Raw genomic sequence first — 22,484 nt, forward strand, 5'->3', positions numbered from 1 at the left:
CTCGTTATGTTGCCCAGATTAGCATCCTGAGTTCAATGTGTGCCTCTGTGCCCAGTTCCTCTTTTCATTTTTTTGCTAGCAAGGAGCATCAAACCCCAGAGCATGTGCACATTAGGCAAGTGCCCTCTGCCCACAACCATAAGATCATAACCTTTTGTCTGTATGAATTTTGTGTGTAGCTGTGGTAGGAGACTTGACCTATTTCCCTCTTTGTAAAATGAGGATGGCAATGACTCTCTCTTGGAGTTTGTGCCAGGACCAAAAGTAAGCCCTATAACTGCTTACTGTCAGGCTTGGCTCATAGGTACCCAAGACATGCCTCTTCTCTCTTCTTATGGGCTCATATTTTAAGTTCAACTTGATAGGTAAGTTGTTAGATGAAAAAAATTTAATTTATTTGTTTTACATCTTATGTAGTGAGAGTGTGTTTATACTTTTGAGTGTGCCTATGTCAGGGTGAGAGCAGAGGTTAGAAGGCAACTTGCAGATGTTCGATTTCTACCATGTGGGCCCCAGGATTGAACTCAGGTTCTCAGGCTTGGTGGCAGGCACCTCTCCTAGCTAAGCCATTTGTTTGGAGTGTTTTGAAAATTGTTAATTTAAAGGGCTTGGGGACTTAGTTCAGCAGCGAAGGGTTCACTCTAAGGGGTTTGGTCTTCAGCTCAGGGGTAAGGAATTATTAATTTTAGGATTTTTCTTTTCATAGAAGTCCAAATAAGAACTTGGTTTCATACTAATCTCTAAGGTGGTTGGCTTATATTTACACAACTAGATGTCTATTAAAAAAAAAGTTTGAACAGACATGCAGGGTAATTCTAGATGGTGGCTTATGGGAGAGAAGGAACTAGCCAACCCAAAGTGGCATTTTACTATTGGCATAGGAACATTGCTAAGTAACTGTCTGGTTTTTATGAAAGTCCATTTTCCTTCTGCGATGGAGAACATGAGAGGCTTCTTGGACTTTGATGGTGTTTTGCTCTGTGGTTCAGAACAGTGAATTGTATTTTATTTACATGAAGCATTTTGGCATACCACACTCCAGTCATGCGGATATGTTTATTTACAGGTCATTTGCCAGCCAGGAGGAAGGCTTCCCCAGAGAGTTGCCAAAGTGGGCGTGGGGTGGGGTGGGGTGAGGAAGCCTCCTTAGAGACAGGGTGTCTTGACTGGTGGGATTTGATCTTCTGCAGCTTGTCTCCAGGTCTTATGTCACTGGCTTTGGATCTAGCTTCTGTGAGAATACTCAGTAAGACAAGGGCTTCACATTGCTTCCTGCCCTGGAGTTCTCATTCTCTGAGAGTGAACTCAGTACCCCAGTGATACCTATGTCCTGCTACACTTTCCTCCTATTAAAAGTTCTCCTATGATATTTTTCTTTCGGAATCTTTTGTTTAAGCCTGAGGGCCCTCTTCCACCAATCAGCTTCACAGTCTGGAACTCAGGCCAGGAGGAGGAAGAAGAGGAGGAGGAAGAGGAGCAAGAGGAGGAGGAGGAGGAGGAGGAGGAGGAGGAGGAGGAGGAGGAGGGATGTCATATCTAAAAGGATGGAGAACCAGGTGCTGAGCCAATGGAATTTATAGAGAGTTCACTTTCCTCAGCCTCCATTGTTTCCTCCGTTGATCGCTTCAGCCAGTCTCGCAGATAAAGTGTTATCCACGAAAGTGCTGCCTTGTCTTGGTGGTCATTTATGTGGTTTGCCTAGTTAGGGTTACCAAAAGCAAGTTGGGGAGGAAAGGGTTTATTTGACTTGTACTGTCACATTGTAGTACATTACTGAAGGAAGTCAGGATAGGAACATGGAGGCGGGAGGTTATGGACCAGCCATGGAGGAGTGTTGCTTACTGGCTTACATTGACTGTGATTTTTTTTTTTTGTTGTTGTTGTTGTTTTGTTTTTAATATAGTAACCCAGGACCACCAGCCAGCCCAGGGGTGTCCCCACACACACGTTGGGTCAGGCCCACTCCGCCATACCAGTCATTAATTAAGAAAATGCCCTATAGGTTTGTCTGCTTACAGCCAGAGTCATTTTCTTCCGGAGGCATTTTCTCAACTGAGGCTCTCTTCCTCTCCAATGACAATAGCGTGTGTCAAGTTGACATAAAATTAGCCAGCACATGGTTCATATATATCATAGCTGGGTAGGATTCTTGGTTGCCTCCCTCCTTTGGGAGCTTGAATAGCTGGGCCTTCTGGTACCATGTAAAGAGGGAGGAGGCTTTCGGGTCAGTTCCAGCTCAGCAGCCTTAAGGCCTGAAGTGCATGGTGTCTACAATAATAGGGACTTACTTTCCACCCCTGGGGGTAGCCAGTAGCAATAGCAGTAGCACCAATAGCAGTAGCCTATGCTGTTTTGGGAGTCTCTTGGACAATGTTGACCAATAACTCAAAAGAGGGCTTCTCATGCCTGGTATTGAGTTTTTTGATAGATGGTCTTTGGCTCTTGCAGCCAACAAGTAGTTTTTGAGGGCTCTCATGCCCTTTTGAGGTCCAGGCCTGTGTCTCCATCTGATGCAGTAGAGCACACACAGTTCCTAGGGGAAGGTGACCAGGAGCTAGTGCATCAGGAGAAAGGAGGAAGAGGAGATGGAGGAAGAGGAGGCAGAGGAAGAGGAGGTGTTGGTTCTGGGCTAGCATCAGGGAGCAGAGGGAGGAGATGAAGCCTGTGGAGGATTTTGCCAGGTGGGAGGGTGGGCTTTCTGGATGAAGGGAGCACCATGAACAGAGGCTGGGAGGCATGCAAACAAGTCATGCTTGGGGGGTTGTTCAAGAACAGACTGCCTGGCATTTGTTAGAGTGGTTGGGTGGTTGACAGGAGAGAGCCAGATTGCAGAGGCCTTGCATGCCAGACCAAGAAGTGTGGACTTGCTCCTGCAAGCGAGTGATAGCTGTCAAAGGCCTTTCAGCTGGGAGATGATGTAATCAGATCTGTGTTTGGGAGTGAAGCCTTGGCAGCAGTGGTACGGAGGACAGGAGACTGGCGTGGGGACAGATAGGTGGCAGGGCGCTCGCTCTGTTGGGCTTTTGAAGTAGGTCAGCTGAGAGATGACAGGTAGGGCTGGAGTTCGTGGGAGGAGAACTGAGGGCTGCTGAGTACCTTTGAGTGTACACTTAAGACTGAGCTCATGGTTTTATGAAGGGAAACAGACCCACGGTCACCCAAGTCCTCTTAGAACAGGCTGTCCAGAAACACTCTTAACAAACTGCGTTTTCAAGATGCAGCTTGCCTTTTTTAGCAGTTCATGAACTGGGCAGCATTGAGTCCACAGAGCTGACATGAACTCAGAGAAAGGCAGAGGTGGGCAGAAGAGTCAGCAGGGACAGCAGGTGCCATGGAGAGGACAGGTTAGGGCCAGGCTGAACCTTCATTTGTAGGCTGTGTTTGCTGTGAGCCTTGTTTTATTGGAAAACTGTCCATTTGGGAATTTGAAGAAATACCCTTTCCCTTCTGATTTCTAGAAAGCTTAGACTTCAGGAGAACACAGTTTATACTTTCTTACTTACCTTTCCTTAAACACCCTTACCTGTTAAGAAATCCTGTCCTGTTTTTGGAGACAGGGTGTCTCACTGAGATTGGAACCTGTGGATTTGGCTAGGCTGGAGGCCAATAAGCTCCCATGAACAACCCTTGTCTCCTCAGTACTTAACTGACTGACTGAACCATCTCCCCAGTCTCTATTTCAGGAACTTTTGATAGCTCATTAAACCATATGGTGTTGATCTTTGGTTTAAAAAAAAACCCCATCACCTAGAAAAGTGATTTATTTTTAGCATCTTGTGTGCATTTATATGGAATTTTGCCAAGGTTGCTCTTTTTAAAAAGTTTTTGGATTAACATTCAAAAGTAGCAAGCCCTCAAAATTAGACTTTGCCTTGCTTTGTCAATGGACTTTCAGAAAGAGATTTCTAGGAAATTAGATTCCTGGTTTTCTTGGCTTACATAAAAGAGGTTGAAGGCCTGATGTTGGTAGTATAGGCCTTGTAATTCTAGCACTTGGTAGGCAGAGAAGTAAGTGGATTTCTATGTTGGAGGCCAGCCTGGTCTACATAGTACATTTTAGGCCTGCTTGGGCTACATAAGTCCATGTTTTAGAAAAAAAAAAAAAAATAGCTGGAGGAGTTTCGGAACCTTTGGAAAGTAGAGAGAATGAGGGATGTTATATATTCTGGGGTTGTTAAATTGCTCAGGAATGGCCTAGGTTGTTCCTGATTAAACAGAGAGAGTCTGGGTGTGAAGCTCAGGGTAGACTGGAGAGTGCTTGTCTGGCATGAAACAAAGGCTCTGAATTTGGTTCCTTATCACAAGTCACTGGTTTTGGTCTCTTCTACATCCCCCCAAATACCAGAAAGTACCCAGCTCTTTGAAATCTGAGTGTTAAAGTCAAGCCACCACTTATACATTGGCTTATGTCTAGTGACATCCAGTCCCTGCCCTCTTTGTCATGTGCAGCTCTGCCAAGTTGAGGTTTTGAAACCAGGTGACTGTGGTAAGGCCCCAACCCAGTGCCCTGGTCCCAGTGACCTGAGTGTATTTCGAAGCTTCCTGGCTTGCTCTCTGGGGATCTGAGGTGTGGCTGCTTCTGAAGGTTGTTTTGGGAGTGGAGTGTGGTGAAGTCCTAGACTTCAGCTTAATGGTGGGAGGTGGCTGAGGCTCGAGTATCTGTCTCGGGACCCTAAGGGTCTGTTACTCTGCCGGCAGTAGATAAAGGGCTGACTGTGTGCTGCTTTTTCTTGTCTGCCTCCTGGCACCACCACCCCCGCCCCCCCAACTGGGAGGAAATCTCCAGGCTGTGTGCAGCTCTCTGGCTACATGGAATAGATGGTGGGTTTGGATTTTTTGGTTTTTGTCTTTTGTAGGCATCTGGTTGCTCACAGTTAACATTTGCTTCTTTGGTTCTCGTAGCCAGCAAGTTTTTGCGCTGCAGATCAGATTAGTTTCTTGTTGGCTATTCTCATGTTGGGGAGGGAGACAGGTCTTCTCTGACTGCCCACTTAGGCTAAATGTCATTACTACTTTGTGTCTCCGTGACGGGGCTTCTCAGCAGCCAGCTCCGTCGTCTCCATTCTGGCTGGCAAAGGACAGGCAGAAGCTTTGGTTGCTTGATATTCAGTCATGTCGAAGATGCCAGTTGAGCATCTACTTTGTGCCAGGCTTGGGGTCAAGTACTTATTCTTTAAATGTTTAACCAGCTCCTCACAGGCCTTTAGCACCCATGCTCACCCACTGTGCCCGTTTTGTAGATGACCATGAACCATGACCTCCCACCTCCACCCCTGTGATACTAACTTTGTGTTCTTGCCCTATCTGTTTCTGTCACCGGCTCCCCAGTGGGTATTTGCAGGGATTGCTCTGTTTGTGCTGAAGGGATCAACTTGTAGATCCCTACGGGGTTTTGGTTCAAAGATTCATTGTAGTGAGTAGTGCAGACCTATAGATCCTGTGGAGTTGGGGTCTGGGGAGATAGAGTTGGAATATGGGGAGAGCTAACAGGTGGGCTTAAGCTGGGCTACTGTAGCTGCTTAAGATGGTGGGCCATTTGGATTTTGAATAGCCCTCCCCAAGGCTCCTACCTGGGTATTCTAAAGCACAGTTGTGGGGTGGGGGCTGGTTACAAAATTTTTTCCTAATATGTTGTCTGTTTTGCTGTCATTTCTAGATTGCTTTGGACTGACCATTGGGGGTGGGGAATACAATGTCCTTAGATTGACCATAAGTGAGCTCATTCTTACATTCAGGACTTTATAGTTCAAGCTTCAAAATACACAAGAGAACAGTAAAATTTAAGGAGTGATGATTGTATACACACACACACACACACACACACACACACACACACATATATATATATATATATATATATATATATATATATATATGGTTTCAAGTTTCCTCATCTGCTTAATGCCCTGGCAGATGTTTATTAATATTAGAGTCTCAGTTTCTCCGTGTAGAAGTGGGGGATCATTGTACTCATGAGAACTAATATTTATGCAGGACACCTGGAATAGGGTGTGCTCCTGTTGAAACCAACAGCATTGAGTTGTTTGAAAGTCTGGGAGCTACAAGGATGAAGATGTGGTCCCTGTTTTGGAAGAACAGTAAGTCTGTGGGCAGGGCTGACAAGAGTTGGAGCTTAGGTGCCAGGACCTAGGATGAGGAGCAGAGTTCAGGAGAGGCTCCTCTCCCTAGAGCTTGCTGACTCTTGGAAACTTTTCAAGACAAGTTTGCCCCTAAACCATCTTTGGAAAGACTAAGAACTGAGTTTATTTCTCTGTTGCTGCACTAAACACCATGCCAGATTGAGGAGGAAAGGGCTTATTTCATCTTACAGGTTACAGCCGCCTTGGAGGAAGCACAAGGCAGGAGCTTGAAGCTCAAACCACAGAGGAAGGGTGTTTACTGGCATGTTGCCAGATTCCCCTTCAGGTGCTTTAAAAAAAAAATGGTGTTAGCATCCTTTCTTCATAACAAAGGCCACCTTTCACACAAAGCCTGGACCTCACACTAACACAACTGACATGGGGATGTTCTGTAGGGGTCAGAGGACAAGGATGTAGCCAAGTTCTAGTGATGGTGCTGCTTTAACTGCAGGTCACAGTAGCCACATGCCCCCATTTTGTTTTCTTTGTCCATGTTTATACACACCTTTGGGTGCCCCGGGTCACTACCCCCACCATCAGACTATGAGCACGAGGTGGTTCTCCTCACTAATGGGCTGCCCCACTATCAAATCAATGGCAAAGCTCTCATTTGCCTCTTTATGACCACTATACCTTGAACCCACCTGCCTAGGAATGGTGATACCTGGAATTTTCTATATTAATCAGCAATCTAGAAAATGCCCCAAAGACACACCCACAGGCCAATCTGATAAAATACAATTCCCCAACTAAGGGTCCCTCGGCCCAGGTGTGTCAAGTTGTTAACTAAGATTAGCCATCACAGATGGGCTGTAGCCAAAGCAACAGCATGAACAGTGGATGGAGATATTTAGAGTTCAAATGGATCTGAGAGGGATGGGTAGGTTGCAGGAAGAAGGTGGTCCTGATGTGGGAGTCTGATGTGTATCAGTGGGTCTCCTGGACCTTGCTGAAGAACTGAGTTGATTCTGTAGGTGGTAGAACCTCTGAAGGACTTATGGGGAGGGACTTGGCCAAATTTCCTTTTGTGTTAGATTGGTAGGAAGGGAGAACGGAGGCCAGGAAGCCAGTCAGACTCTTGCATGTTAAGATAGTATCTTGAACTTGGGTGGGAACAGGAAGCATGGAGTGGATCGGATGAGAAGATGGAATCAATGATGGATGGGTAGGTACCCAGAAGGAAGAAGAAAGGATCTGTCTAGAGGACTGGTCAAGATCTCTTTGTAAGTAATGGCAACAGGGACACCAGTGTGCAGCAGGAGCAGAATAGACTCCTCTCTGGGAGCATGAGGAGTTGGGGGGGGGTGCATCCCACACTCAGAGACTTGTGGGGATCTCGGTAGGGAAGTTGGATCTTGGCCAGTGAGGATCTAGGTAGAGTTCAGGAGAAGTTGGATCTTGGCCATAGGCTTTAGAAACACAGTGGAAAGAAGAAGTCAGGGCTGGCAATGAGAGAGGACGGTTTGGGATTAAGATGCAGTGCCTCGAATGAAATGTTAGTAGTGCTTACGTGTAAACTCCTGGTTAAAACAGAAATGGAGCATTTACAAAGATTAATAAGACAACCCAAACGTTAAGAACCTGGGACAGGAGAAAGCTTTGCCTTTCCAGGCCCCTTTGTACTTTCAGCTGTGTGTGTGTGTGTGTGTATGTGTGTGTGTGTGTTTTAACATTTGTCTTTTTTTAAAGAGTTAGAGGAAATACTGTAAAGAAATGATTAATGTTGCACATTATCAGGTGAGCTGGAAACCAAGAGCATAACATAAAAATAACCTGCGCTGCAGTCTGTGATGTTATTATGCATAATTCTAGGTTACTTCGTGCTCTGACAATAATACCATTCATGGGGGGAGGGGTTAGCTTCCACCTTTTACATGCATTATTTCAGTCAGAATTAATCACGCCTCCATCTGTGCTCCCGGCAATTAAAATATTTTAAGGATTATAAATGTTAAATGATGCTCTGTAAAGTTTGGGAAAGGGGAGAGAGAATGCCATTATGTGTTCAAGGCATTGGTCATGATTTCCTTCCTTCCAAGCCTCTGTGGGTCTTGAGAAGCACAGTTGTAGCCAAGCCTGAGTCGGGGTGACTTAGGGGCTTTTGTTTCAGAGGGAGTCACAGATTTCCCAGGTGTGGGCTAGTTGATGGTGGTTTTTTAGTGTCTGGGTCTCGAACAGTCAGGTTGCTGTTGGCCTTGTTGCTCATCTCTCTCTAGATGCTTGGGGCCAGCATGGTGTCTTTGTCTTCAGAATCAGGGCACAGAGAAAGAGCTCAGCAGGTTCTCTGGAAAGAATAGATAGATGCACATTTCAGGTTTTGCAGTGCATTGTAAGGGTAGAGAGGGGAGCTATTTTGGGCAGTTTTCAGCCAAGAGGAGATTCAGGAAAACAGCTACATGCAACACACCGGACTCAAGTGTTCTCCTGACCTCTAGCCCAGCAGCCTTTGCGTCATCCTTGAAATCGGAGCCTTCAGTAGGTTTTACTGTGGAAGGATGATTCAGCAGGAAGAATGAGTGAACCAGGGTTTTGACTTTTTTTTTTGTTTGTTTGTTTTGTTTTGTTTTTGAGAAGCTGAAGAACTGTCTTTTGTTCTGGAGATGATGAACAGGGGTCGTACCCCAGCAGCATGTTTGACCAGCTGTGTGACCTTGAACAAGTCACATGGATCTGGGCCATACTGTCCCAGAGTAGTGTGACCGGTTACACAAGTATGATGTATTTTTGAGCACCTATTTCCACAGGTGCTGAGAACTGTTAGTTGTGTTGTTGTTGTTGTTGCTGTGGTAAACAGCCATGACCCCTGTAACTTAAGGAAGGAAGCATATATTTTAGCTTACAGTTTCAGAGGGATTTCAGGGTTGGTGATGGCAGAGTGGAGAGGCATGATGGCTAAAGCAGAATGCTAAGAGCTTACATCTGTAAACTGAAAGCCCAAGGCAGAGAGAGCCACTAGGAAGGGTGTTGGAGCCTAAAGTCTAGACTCTCAGAGTCGACCTCCTCTAATTACTGCTTCTGTTTCCTCAGATGATGGGATACATTGAGAGCCATACCCAAGATGTGCAAATACATAGCTTGGGCTGAGCCCAGAGCATTTCTTTCTCTGTTTTAACTCTCCCTAGGCCTAGGCTTGGAAGCTTCTTTTTTTTTTTTTTTTTTTTTTGAGACAGGGTTTCTCTGTGTAGCCCTGGCTGTCCTGGAACTCACTCTGTAGACCAGGCTGGCCTTGAACTCAGAAATCCGCCTGCCTCTGCCTCCCAAGTGCTGGGATTAAAGGTGGGCACCACCACCACCACTCGGCCGGCTTGGAAGCTTCTAGCCTCCATACAATCTAATCTTCCAAGCTGAGCTGACTGATTCAATTTGGCTTTTCTCTGCTTCTGATTGAATTGCTCTGCTTGGCTTCATACTAACTTTGACTATATGTTCTACTCTTCTGGCTCCTACTCATTCTCTGGCTTGTTCTGTTGCCACCTGTGTCTAGCTGGTTCTTTCTTTGCAACCCGTCTCTGTAAAACAGGTCTTCATAAAACTGCCATACACACACACCACACACTACCTCTATCCCCCACCTCCCCACTCTTAAGTATCCTCTCTTTCCTGTGCTATTCTCATGAGAGTTGGGTGTATCCTATCTCTGACTCATTCTGTCAACTCTTTCTCTGATTCATCACTTTGTCTGCCCCACAATTAGATGTCACTTTTAAACATGGCTGCTGCTCCTTCCTTCTTTCCTTCCTTCTTTCTTTCCTTCCTTCCTTCCTTCCTTCCTTCCTTCCTTCCTTCCTTCCTTCCTTCCTTCCTTCCTTATATGATGAGTACACTTATATGATGAAGACAGAGTGCTGTCTTCAGACACACCAGAAGAAGGCATCAGATCCCATTACAGATGGGGATTGAACTCAGGACCTCTGGAAGAGCAGTCAGTGCTCTTAACCACTGAGCCATCTCTCCAGCCCGGCTGCTTCCTTCTACAAACTTGTTAAGGATTAAAGCTGTGTACTAAGGGTGTGTCTATATTCCAGGCAGATCATGCTGTAGTCCGGGGTGTGTCTGCATTCCAGCCTTATCATATAGACCTAGAAGGTCTTTGGATGTAATCCCTTGCCAGAGCAGCCATGTTGCTGGATTAAAACCCTCTGTAACCTCCAGTGACATACTTTCTCCAACAAGGCCATACCTCCTAAACCTCTCCAGACAGCATGACCCACTGGGGACCATGTGTTCAAATCACGAGCCTATAAGGAGCATCCTCATTGAAACCACAGTCACTGGAGAGCTTTTCAGGTGGGACCTGACATGTGGATGGTGCTCACTGAATGCTGGTGAAAAGAAATGTGGATTGAAAAGAGTCCCCATGTTAGTAAGGATGATGGGGACTTGGGAACTATCTTCCAGTGTTGGAAGGACAGTTGGGGACAGATCTGCAGGCAACCTGTCAGTGTATTTATGCAAATCATTGGAATGGAAATTCTGGTTCTGGAAGCTTATGCCAATGAAATAATTGTACACTTGCACACATGTATATCACATAGATGATTACCACATTATTTATTATTAAAAAAAAAAAAGACGGGAACGTGTTCATTTCAAAAGGAGCCTGGAGAGAAACCTGTTACAACAAGGAGCCTGAAGACAAACATGTCATGTCATGCTTACAGTATGTTCTACTATCATAGTAATGAAAAATACGTCATCAGTAGTATGATGGCTAATCTTGGGAAGAGAGGCCTTCAGTTGAGGAGTTGTCTTGTATTAGATTGTCCTGTGGGGCATTTTCTTGACTACTGATTGATGTAGGGGGGTTCTGCCATCCCTGGGCAGGTGGGCTGGGCTTTGTACTGAGGGTATCTGAGTATGAGCTTGGAGGCTTGTGGGTAAGCAGTGTCTCTACATTGCCTCTGCCTCAGTTGTAAACCCTTTCCTCCCAAGAGTTGCTCTTGGTGAGTGTTTTATCACAGTGACAACCAAGCTAGAGCGAGTAGGCAGCTCTATGCAGGGGGTGGTGGTGGTGGTGGTGGTGGTGAATGAAAATGAGGACATGGTCACTCCTAGGTATGGTTGAGAAGAAGGTTTTTATTGTGGATATGAAGGAGAGTTCAAGACACATCTGGAAGAGTCCAGTCTGAACTGGGCCATGAAAGGGAGGGGAAGAGGGAGAGAAGGTGAGGGAGGGAGAGGGAGGTAGGAAGGGAGGAGAGAGACAGAGACAGAGAAGAGATGAAGACAGAAGACCATAGGGTATAGAGAACTAAGAGAGCGAGAAGAACCCAGAGCAGAGGATCTGCAGCACAAAAAGAACCATGAGAGCCCCACGGCCCAGATGGCAGGGTTTTATAGGAACCAGAAGCTGGGGGAAAGAAAGCGAAGCTTGCAGGCTGGAGAGGTTTAGGGTAGGGACAGGCTGAACCGTGCTGAGAGAGCCACAGGTACTGAGCAGCCTCACCACCAGCCTGTGCTTTGCTCTGTTAAATAGGTACTACAGTTAGCCATTTGGATTGAGTTTCTTTGGGACCAGACAGGAGGAAGCTCAGTGGAGTGACAGGGGCAAGTGTCTTCTGTGTACTGTTGAGGTGAAAAGCATCCATGCAGGTACCCCTCTATCCATCATTGTCGTTTCTGTGGTTCAGAAGGTCACCATCAACAGGATCTGAAATTCCTAGTATTTACCTTGATTCCTTCAAGAGGGACAGACATATTCACAAACTTTTATTGTAGTGTTGTAATTGTTTTATTGTTATTGTGGTGGTTTGACTAGAAAAGGCCTCCATAGACTTACATGGTTGAATGCTTGGCCCATAGGAAGTGGCTCTGTTAGGAGGTGTGGCCTCTTGGAGTAGGTGTGTCACTCCACACTTGCTGGAGGAAGTGTGTCACTGTGGAGGCGGGCTTTGAGGTCTAATATGCTCAAGCTAGGCCTAATGTGGGAGTCTTCCTCTGCCTTTGGATCAGATACAGAATTCAAAGCTCCTTTGCCAGCGCGGTGTCTCTACCTGCATGCTGCCATGCTTCTCGCTATGATGATGATGGACTAAACCTAGGAACCGTAAGCCAGCCCCAATTAAATGTGTATAAGAGTTGCTGCAGTTATAATGTCTCTTCAGCATTAAAATCCATAGACTGTTAATGTTTTTAATCACTTACTGTGACTAATTTATAAATTTCTATTTAGTATGGGTTGTGTGTATGAGTCTGTGTATGTGTGTATGAGTCTGTGTGTGTGTGTATGAGTCTGTGTGTGTGTGTATGAGTCTGTGTGTGTGTGTGTGCACACAGGTAGGCTTTGGTACTGAGGTTTTTAGTATTTGTTGGGATATATTAGAGATTGGAGTTTTATTTTATCTTTCAGAAAATTAATAGTTACAAAGCATTTTTTTTTTTTTTACAGAATCAGTATAAAAATATCAGTTGACTGTTTTATAACTATGAGAATTAGACTGAATTGATCAACCAAAGGCCTTGGCCTGCTAGCTCAGAGACCACCCTCAGAAGCCAGCACTGCTGATATCTGTCATGCTCAGGCGATGAGATGACCAGATCTTTTTTTTTTTTTTTTTTTAAATCCTCTCTCTCTACTCATGTTTTGGAGACTTGAAGTGAATTCGGCCTTGTTCATCAAACAGCTTCCAGCCCCTGTCATTTACTACTTCTTTGACATTTAGTTCTGACTGCATTCATTTCAACTTTGTTCTTTTCTAAGTCGCTTTAATAATGTTAAGTCATCCAGGTTCTTTCCCCTCTCTCCTCGGAGACGTTTTACTGCTGCTGAGTGAGGCCTGGGCTAAATAGTTCTTTATAAGTCTGTCCCCACTGACATGAGCTGCCACCAGAGACTCACACAGCTGTTTACAGTTTGGCTGGCATCAATTTTCCCTTGAGTAATTCCTGGAACTCAGGGAACTCTTCACAGTTCACGCCGCCACTGGGCGCCACCATATTGGGTTGGGAGTTTTATTAAATAGCATTACATTTATTTATTTTGTTCAAAGTATGCATTACATATCTTACATTTTTTTTTATTTTATCTTTTGTGTGGCTGAGGGCGTGTGTGTGACTAGGTGAGTGCCACAGAGTGCGTGTGGAGGCCAGAGGACGACCTGCTTGGGTTAGTCCCTTCTACCATGTGGGTCTTCAGGACCAAACTCAGGTTAGCACCAGGTGTCTTCATCTGTGGAGCCTTTTCACCAGCTGTTGTATTATGTATTGTTTTACACACATATAATATGCCAAGGTAATGCACGTGCACGCACTCGTGTGTGCACACACACACACACACACAGAATCTGGATGATATTTGGTTGGTAGGATTAAACAGTTTTTCTTTTAAGAATGACTTTGTACTATTTGTTATTAGTTACATATTCCATAATTCTATGTTTCAGTAATGACAAAACATTTTTCTCAGTCTTAAAAAAAATGAATTTAGCCAGGAATGGTGGTGCACACCTTTAGTCTCAGGTACCCAGGAGGCAGAGGCAGATGGGTCTCTGAGTTTGAAGCCAGATGGGACTACTTACTTAGTGAGACCCTGCCTCAACAAACAAACTTCTTCTTCCTAAGTTTTACCTTAACATTTCTTATTAAATTTTTTTTTTTTTTTTTTTTTTTTTTTTTGTTTTGGTTTTTTCGAGACAGGGTTTCTCTGTGTAGTATGTAGTCCTGGCTGTCCTGGAACTCACTCTGTAGACCAGGCTGTCCTCGAACTCAGAAATCCGCCTGCCTCTGCCTCCCAAGTGCTGGGATTAAAGGCGTGCGCCACCACCACCCGGCCTCTTATTACATTTTTAAACATTAATTTCCAAAATTCTCTTTAGAGTTGTCTTGTTGTCCTGAATTGCAGTGTGGACAGGGCGCTCAGCTCTGACAGATGATGCTCTGAGTGTCTGCAGTAAGTGCCTGAAGGTGGAGGGGAGAGAACTTGGCTTCTCTTCACCCCCTTAGACTCTTGGCTTGGGCTACAAGTCAAGTTGATCCAGAACAGATTAGCAGGGGGAATCCATATTATGTAGACAGGCATAGGAATCTGTATCACAAAGCAAGAAAGCTAGATCATTGATGCTAACTAGCAAAACAGGCATGGGGGCTTCCAGTAGGTGGGGGAGGTTGCCTCAGGCGAATGGAGACTGCCTTCTAATGCAGGTCAGCCTCTGAAACAATGACAGCTGTTGGGAGCAGCTTTTTGTCTCTTTTCTGGGTAGATGCCGAATGTTTACAGAAGGACAGCTTCTCAGAATAATGCACTCAGAATGTGTGCAGAGGTATTGTGGTCCCCTGCAGCCGTATTTTGGGTGTCATATCCATATCACTCTCAGTCACTTAATGAATGTGTAAAAGATGAAATCATGCTAAATTGCCGAGCTTTCCCACGGGCACCAGTGGAGCACACACCATACTGACCTCCTGTTAACCAGAGAGCCTGTCTCAGACACTGTAAGCTGGCAGAACCGGGCCTAACCTTTCTTACTTTATGGCTTGTAGATCAAATAATTACTTTAATTATTTTTGTAATTAACTGAGGAACTGAGTCTTTCTTAGGGTATGGGAGAGCTAGGTGGGAAGGTTAGGAGGATGATGGCATTTAGAATGCAGACTGGGCTAGTCAGTCCTTCCTGGAGAGGAACCAACATCTCCATGTCTGCCTCCATCAGAGATTTGTCTTTGTTCGGTGCGTCGTCCTGTATAATTCAGTCTGCGTGAGAATTTACAATCCTCCTGCCTCCATCTCACAGGTATTGTCTTTAGTGCTTTGGGAATGGAGAATATGCTTTTTGATTAGTTTTTTTTTTTACTTTTGAAACAGGGTATGCCCCCTTTTTTGAACTATTCTTTTGTGAAACAGAGGCTGGCCTCAAACTCCTGCTCTATCTATGTCCACCTCTTGCGTGCTGGGATTCTAGGTATGTGCTGCCATGTTTGCCTGTGCTTTAGATTTTAACCTTGAGATTTTGGTATTATGTGTGAGTTTGAAAGAAAAATGACTGCTCCGTGAGGAAGGATCCAGTCTGATCGATGCCTTTCAAAGCTTTGTTTCTACTTAATTGTGTGTGTTTGCATGAGTGTGGGCATGCCAAGGGCATGTGGGAGCCCTTGGAAGCTAGAAGAGGGTGTCAGATCCCCTGGAACTGCAGTTAGCAGCACTCGTGAGCTGCCATCTGGGTGCTGAGGAGTGTTGAACTCAAGGCCTGTGCATTGAGCTCTGAGTGGCTGTTTACTGGTTAGTCCCTGTCTCGATGGTTGTGAAGACTGAATGAAATGGCCCATGTAACACACACTGCCTTGTCTAGCTAAGTAGTCAGCACATACCAATTCTTCCCAAGCCCTCACAGCTGGGATAATTTCCCTGTGTTGGTAGCCCACGTGTGAGTGTGAGAGTGTGTGTGCGCGTGCCTGTATGTGTGGTTGGCTTTCATTTTTGTCTAGTCCTAGGTGATCTGGGACTAGAGATAGCTGTCTGCTGGGCTCAGTGTTATACACTGGGAATGACTGGAAAATGGGGGTTTATTGGCTTTACTTCCATCAGGCTGTCTGCAGGAGGGAAGATTACTGTGGATTGGGGCCCTTTCTGTTACAAAGCACTTTTTGTAGGGGGTGGGGTATAAATTCCAGTGTAAAAATTTTAATCCCAGTATCAGCCACTTGAGCTTTATTAGATCTGCTGGAGGCAGATTTGCCCACACAGTAATCCTCTCTCTCCTCCCAGGGCATGGGCAGAAGGCAGGTGAAGGGCTCCCTGTTGATGCTAGGGCCTGTGGTCTTCTTTAGGTTCTCGTGGAGTGGATAATGAGACATCTTCTAGGCCGGGGGATGCTTCCCTTCCCTGCCTTCATTGAATCCTTTCTGTTCTTAGGACATTGTCCAGACAGCCCCCATTTCTACCCTCGCTGTCTGCAGGAAGCAACATTGCACCCATGTCCTGCCTTTGAGATGTTCCTGCTAGGTGACAGTAGACCTGAGGGCATGTCCCTTGGCCCTTTGTTCTTTGTTCCTTGCCCTTGCCTCTCCTTGCCCTGGACTGACTGTCTGTCTGTCTGTCTGTCTGTCTGTCTCTCTCTCTCTCTTTCTCTCTCTCTCTCTCTCCAGATTCTTTCTCTGTAGCCCCAATAGGCTTAGAGCTTGCTCTGTAGAGCAGGCTGGCCTCAAACTCACAGAGATCCACCTGCCTCTGCCTCCCGGTTGCTGGGCTTAAAGGTGTGCAACACTGGGCTGGTTTTCTTCTTTGTTGAGATCAACACTTGTTTCCCACGTGGCAAACATGCTCCTTAATTTTAATTTAAGGACAAGGAAGAAGGGAGGTTAAAAATAACTTGGTATGTGTCCTTCAGTGTTTTCCTTTTCAGACATATGCTAAATGGTGTGCTATTCTTATTTTGTTATTTAGCTACATAATTTTTTTTTGTACACAAGTGTGGTATATTTTTATCACATACCAATATGTATTCAAATGATTCCCAACCATCATGTGTAATTTGCTCTTTAATCTGTTAGGAGTAATGTTAAATTTATAACTGTTATTACAGAATTTTAGGTGTTTCGATAAATCGTACTTCCAAGTTTTGATGAATGTCTTCCAACTATTAAACGTCATTAAATTAACATAAAATGACTAAATCTGTGTAGCTTGTTTATCTTTTTAATAATCTGAGCAAATTCTGTGCTCATGAACTGAGCTGGGTGCCAGGTGAGCCCCTCAGTCTAAGAGTCGTAGCATTATGGGTAAGGCAGAACATGTGTACACAGCACTCTGATTAGATTAGGCATGGAAGAACTGAGTATATTCAGATCAGACAGTAGGCAGTAGCTGTTTATGAGGGTGGGGTGTATGTATGACAGTGACACTGAAGGCCTAAAGTAGAAAAGAAAGGTAAACACATTGCACTGTAGTCGGCAAAGTTTCTCACGGGGTATGGGTTAGCAGATCTGGAGTCCATTGTATATGCACAGGGGTTAAGGTGGTGTGATGTAAGCAAGGGAGAAGTCTGGGATGTTGGAGTCCCAGGTGTGGACTTGGGTTGGGCTAAATCCTGATCCACAAGTTGTTGATTAGTAAGCTTGTGTAAATGGGCTGGTGCACACACGGGAGCGATAGGACCTCTCAGCCTTGACACTCTGTTAGTAATAGACACATCCATCTCTCCACTCCACTGGTGCCAGTTCTCCAGTGACTCCTCGGGAAGCATGATTATAGATCTGCAGCATCTTGTGTGGCCAGAAGATGAGGAAGTGCTCCGAAAAAAAAACCAAGGATGTGGGCATGTTGAAGGGAGGAAGGAGCCAACCTCAAGGAGCTCTTAACAGCCAGAGCTAACTTTAGCAACAAAATAAATAGTGTGGTACTGCATAATAATACAAAGCATAATATATGTATTCACAGGACATGGATTTATGCTCAGTCAGGAAAGAGCTTTCTTAGAGGAGAATTTCAAATACTTGCTGCAGATACCTTTTTCTTCAGGAGCCTAAGGCTGAAGTTCCCACTCCTCCTGCTCACTGAGGGTAGACTGAGGCTGAGGTTTGTGAGTCCTCTAAAGGGCAGACGATGAGAAGGGAGAGCTAACCTGGGGTTTAGCCATCCGGTGACAGCATGGGTATACATACAGTGATCGCAGAACCTTAACCTGCTATCTCCCCAAACCCATAGCCCACGACAGCCGTTAACAAATGACAGACACATCCACTCCTTTGCCACTGTATTGAGCTTGCTGAGGTGTCATCATGAGCTAGGCTCACCCTTCCGCACTGAAGAAATGTAACAGGACGCTATCACTGAGGTTAAGTGGTGGCAGGCAGGTATAGGGAACACCGAGGGTTTGGTCTCTATATGACTCCTGTGATTGGTGACTATGTGGAGAGGACAGCTGGTGAGCACAGAGTCACATGGGAGTGGTGGTCACACGTGGAAACAGCATCATGTTAGAAGCCTTGGAAAGAGTCTCAACAATAGCTGTGAGTTTGGCAGAGGACCTACATCCTTCCCAAGGGCATCATTGACTATGGTGTAGGGTGGGGTTATGTACATTCTCATATGAAACACTTTTCCTAAATAAACTCTTGTTATATTGGGGGAACAAAAAGCCAGACAAACCCCATTGAGGAACATTTTACAAAAATCCCAACCAGTATTCCTTGACACTGTTAAGATCATGGAAAAAAAAAAAAAAAGATGAGGAAATAAAGAAAAACTCTTAAGATACCAGAGGAGATTCAGGAGGCAGAGGGCAAATAGCTACAATGTGAGACCCTGGACCCTGGTCTAGAATAGAGGGAAATCTAGAGTAGCCCAGATGACGTCTGATGATTACAGACGCTTAAATACTCACCCCAACTGTCTCATTCTGAGAGCATTCAGTGATGGGAAACTGGAAATGGAGAGAGAGAGACAACTCCTCATCCACATTCTACAACTGAGATTTGACTCTCTTGACTTATTACATAGCTGCCCACCAACCCATCTTATTTTAGAAAGTACTTTAAAGTTGCAAATGTCAGTGCCAGTGCGTATGCCTCCCCTAGTACCACCCAGCCTGTTTAAAGAATAATTTCTTCTATAAAATGTTTTTATTAGTACATATTAATTATACATAATAGTAGGTTGGTTTCATTATGAGATTTTCATATATGTAATGAAATGTATTCTGTCTCATCCAGCTCTCATTTTGTTTCCCTCCTGATATCACTAGTCCCCTTCCTCTCTTGCCTGGTTGTTCAGGAGGTTCTAGGCACTTTGTAGTGGGTGCTCCATCTGTGGCTGTGCCCTGTGGAGGGCGGAGGATGAAGAGTTGAGAGGATATAGGTTTTGTTGTTGTGTCGTAGAGTAACAAAAGGTGTTGTCTGTGCTCACCTGAGCATGTTTGACTGACATGGAGCTGTACCTGTGAACACTAGATGTTCCAGGGTCTGTGATTGACCAGAAAATAATAGCTATCCTGGAGTTGAGGCTGGAAGGTGTGGTGTAAGATAGGAGCTGAGGCAGTAGGATGCCTGAGTTGGAATGTGTTACACTACAGCATTTGTCTGAGGAGAGCCTGAGGTCTCGCTGCACCCTTCTTCCCTTTTCTGGGGTCGTCTGAGGAAAGAGGATGCCAAGAAGAGACTTCAACTCTGGAAGGGGGCGGGAAGATGAACCATCAGAGACTGCAGTTATGCAGAAAGGACAGCAGTCACTCCCGAAGCCCACAGAGCTGGGGCTGTGCCCAGAGGGTGGCCTTCCAGCTGCCGACAGTGGCCCTATTCAGTTTGGGTGCATAATGATTTTAAAACTAATCAGGAACCAAAGCCTGAGGCTGGAGACAAACACAAATATCTTGTTGACTGAGCAAACATCTAGGTTTTGTCAGATAGGAAGTTACTGAGGAAGGTCAGGGTGATGTAATGGTGTGTGCTATGCTTTCATCCTTAAACAGATGGGCCCCCCCGGGTTCCATCTGCAGCTCCCTGGGCCCTTTGAAATCATTTCCTATAAATGATATTGTCATAAGTCACTATTGAGAGTTTGGTGTGGTAGGCATACCAGAAGTACAACCAGACAAAAGAAGGAAATTTCCATTGCAGCTAACGGCCTCCTCTTCCTCCCTGTGCCTTATAAACAGCCCTGAGATGGAGTCTTGTGCTCAGCTTTCTTGTATAGTGTGTGATGTGATCCAGTAGTCATCCAAAGTAAACGTCCCCTCTGGATCCCACCACTGTTCTTAAGCCTGTGTCAGCTGGCCACCCCTTATAAGCTGTTTTTGCTGTTTTCAGTTTTTGTTGAGGAAGTAGTGTTTTCGTTTCTCCCCCTCCAACAAAGGAGTCTATTTGTTCTGGGAAGGCAAGGGCAGGGGATGTTTCCTAATCGAATTCAGGGAAAGAAAACGTACAGCATCTCCTATGAGTGGTTGGTTTATGAGTCTTAATTGAAATTTGAAACAAACCATCCCAATAAACCATTTCAGAGCTGAAAAGCAGAGTCTGCGGTACCCATTGGTTTATTTATGGAGCAGTTATTGGCACACTGTGCCAGGCATAGCTCTGTGCCCTGGTAGAGAGACACAATCAGGAGGAAATAGTGAGGTGTTCTTGGAGCCGAGTGCAGAGGGTTAGAGGCAGGAGGAGGGGAGGGGTCAGGACCGGCTTCTTGGAGGAGATGAGTTTTGTGGAGCATCTCAGGGGAGTATGTAGGTGAGGGATGGAGGTTTGTTTGGCAGAGGGAGACACCTGAAAAGACCCAGGAGCCCAGGCAGGCGTGCTCTTCTCGTCTAAGTAGGGATAAATAGGAGTGCACAGTGGTCAAGACCTAGAAGAGGGTCTCAGGAAAAGTTGGTTTAGAATCAAAGTGTAAAGTTTGGGGCAGTGCCTGTGGCTGAATCCTGATGAGGAACAGAGAGGCTGGGAGGCTATCTATCAAACCTGCTGGGTTTGCACTTCTGGGTGGAGGGTGGTGACAAGTGTGGAGCAGTTGTCAGGACAATTGAAGGGGACTTTTTTTTTTTTTTTTTTTTTTTTTTTTTTTTTTTTTTTTTTTTTTTTTTTTAGTCTTTTGAGGGCTTTTCTGGGTCTGAGAATTCCAGGGCTCCAGTGTCTCTGGGCTGCACACATTGTCTCTCTGTGGTCTTTTTGGCCTGGGATGTAGCTGAGAAGCCGAGTCCTGGTCTGATCTTCATCTTGTGACAGAATGAGGAAAGCAAAGGCCAGGGGACTGAGGTGGATGACTGGGCAATCTGTGAGGTCTGAGTGTGAAGAGCTGGACAACTCAAGGGCCACCAAAGAGCCAGGACCTTGGGTGAGGGGCTGTGTCTGCTGGAAGGACTGGAACTCGTGGGAAGCTCAAGCTTGGATGACACTGTTGACTGCAGTGTGCCTGGTAGATAGATTGGGGATCTGGGGGTGGGGGTGATGGATGACAGCCACTGTGACTTTGTGTGCTGGACACAACTCTAAGTGTTTTCAAGTGTTGGGTAGGTCAACAGCACCACGAATGGTTCATCCCCATCTACAGAGGAACCATGGAAGTCCAGGGAGGGGACAAAACAGCGCCAGGTTACACCGTGAGTACAGAAATGGAATAGGATTCTAATCTAGATTGTCCCCTGTGCTTTTGTTCCTTGTAGGAGCTGACTGTTGGGCACAGACATACAGGAAAAGGACAGGAGAGAGAACGAAGACTTAAGGGCCACCGTACAGCGTTTCCTCGGTGAATGAGAAGATACCAGAGATAGGTAGGTGTCGGCTTCCGATTGGGGTGGATGGTGATATGACTGTGCATGGGGGAGCACTGAAGGAGGGGCGGTTTTTACATGAGGGGAAGTAGGCTGGCGAAGTTCCATTTGTCCAGGCCTTTGTTGGAGCTGGTGCTTCCTTAGCTGAGCGGGAGAGTTCACGTTCAGAGATTAGGGTTCCCGTGGCCAGTGGAAGAGCTCTGTTCAGACATTGCTGTCAATGATGGCCAAGAACCGTGTGTGTGCATCCATGTCACTCAGCTAACTGCAGGCTTGTTTATGGTGAAATTTGTTTCTGCCTTACCATGATCAAAAATAGGATAGTGGAGGAAGGGAATAACAGTCATTGCCAGTCACAAAACCTTCTCCTTTGCGAAGTGGGCACTTAGCAAATCTGTGAACGAATGCTAGGGATTTCACTAAGTGCCTTCTGCATTGTTTTCATCTAGTTCTTATTTGGAGGGCTGAGGTCAGCACTGTTGCACAGATGAAGGGTCCCGACTTTAAGGGATTAGACAATTTGCCTGAGGTCGCACATTTAGAAAGTGGTGAAGCTGGTGCGGTGGGATCCTCCTACCCCTACTCAGAGAGCTGAAAAGCAGAAGGTTCTGGAAACTCTGTGTGTGTGTGTGTGTGTGTGTGTGTGTGTGTGTGTGTGTGTGTGTGTGTGTTGCAGGGTGCTGGGGGTGTTAGTAGAGGTAAGAACAATTCCTGATGAAGACAGGAAGATGGGAGGAGGCCTTGTAATGAGACCACATGGGTCAAAGTGTGATGGCACAGCTTGGCTTCCAATGTCTCTAGTGAATACAGCTACAATAGAACTGTCAGAGGGTCCAGGAGTGCACACTAGATTATAGAGTGTGTGGGAGTTTGTGCTAACTCCAGATCCCATGTTTCTAGGGGATTCCTCTCTGACTGGGACCTGTGGCTGGGCAGGATGGATCTGAGGACTCTGCTCATAATAATTAGCGGCTTAGCCTGGCCTCCTGTCTCCTGCTCTTGTACCTCCTTCCTGCCACCTTCCCTGGGGACAGATGTGGACCCACTGCGTCTGCAGGCAAGAACCTGACACTGGATGGAGATGCATCCACATAGGGAGGAGGCGGCCTGAATATTTCTCTGCTGCTAATAGCAAAGCCCGTGTGAGAGGGCA

At 45.7% G+C, this 22,484-nt stretch overlaps 1 protein-coding gene and 1 pseudogene across 7 annotated transcripts in view; one reads left to right on the plus strand and one right to left on the minus strand.

The window, feature by feature from the left end:
• Tanc1 (tetratricopeptide repeat, ankyrin repeat and coiled-coil containing 1) overlaps positions 1–22,484 on the plus strand; it is a 234,757-nt gene that overhangs the window by 14,748 nt on the left and 197,525 nt on the right. For all 7 annotated transcript variants that reach the window (XM_076928786.1, XM_034494295.2, XM_034494294.2 and 4 more), the window contains one exon: positions 21,224–21,331. The gene's annotated coding sequence lies outside the window, so the exon portion shown is untranslated. The remainder of the gene's footprint in view (positions 1–21,223; positions 21,332–22,484) is intronic.
• LOC117702990 (protein MIX23-like) lies at positions 12,671–13,076 on the minus strand (annotated as a pseudogene).

The sequence above is a fragment of the Arvicanthis niloticus genome, chromosome 2 (genome assembly GCF_011762505.2).
Source record: "Arvicanthis niloticus isolate mArvNil1 chromosome 2, mArvNil1.pat.X, whole genome shotgun sequence".
Lineage (NCBI taxonomy): Eukaryota > Metazoa > Chordata > Mammalia > Rodentia > Muridae > Arvicanthis > Arvicanthis niloticus.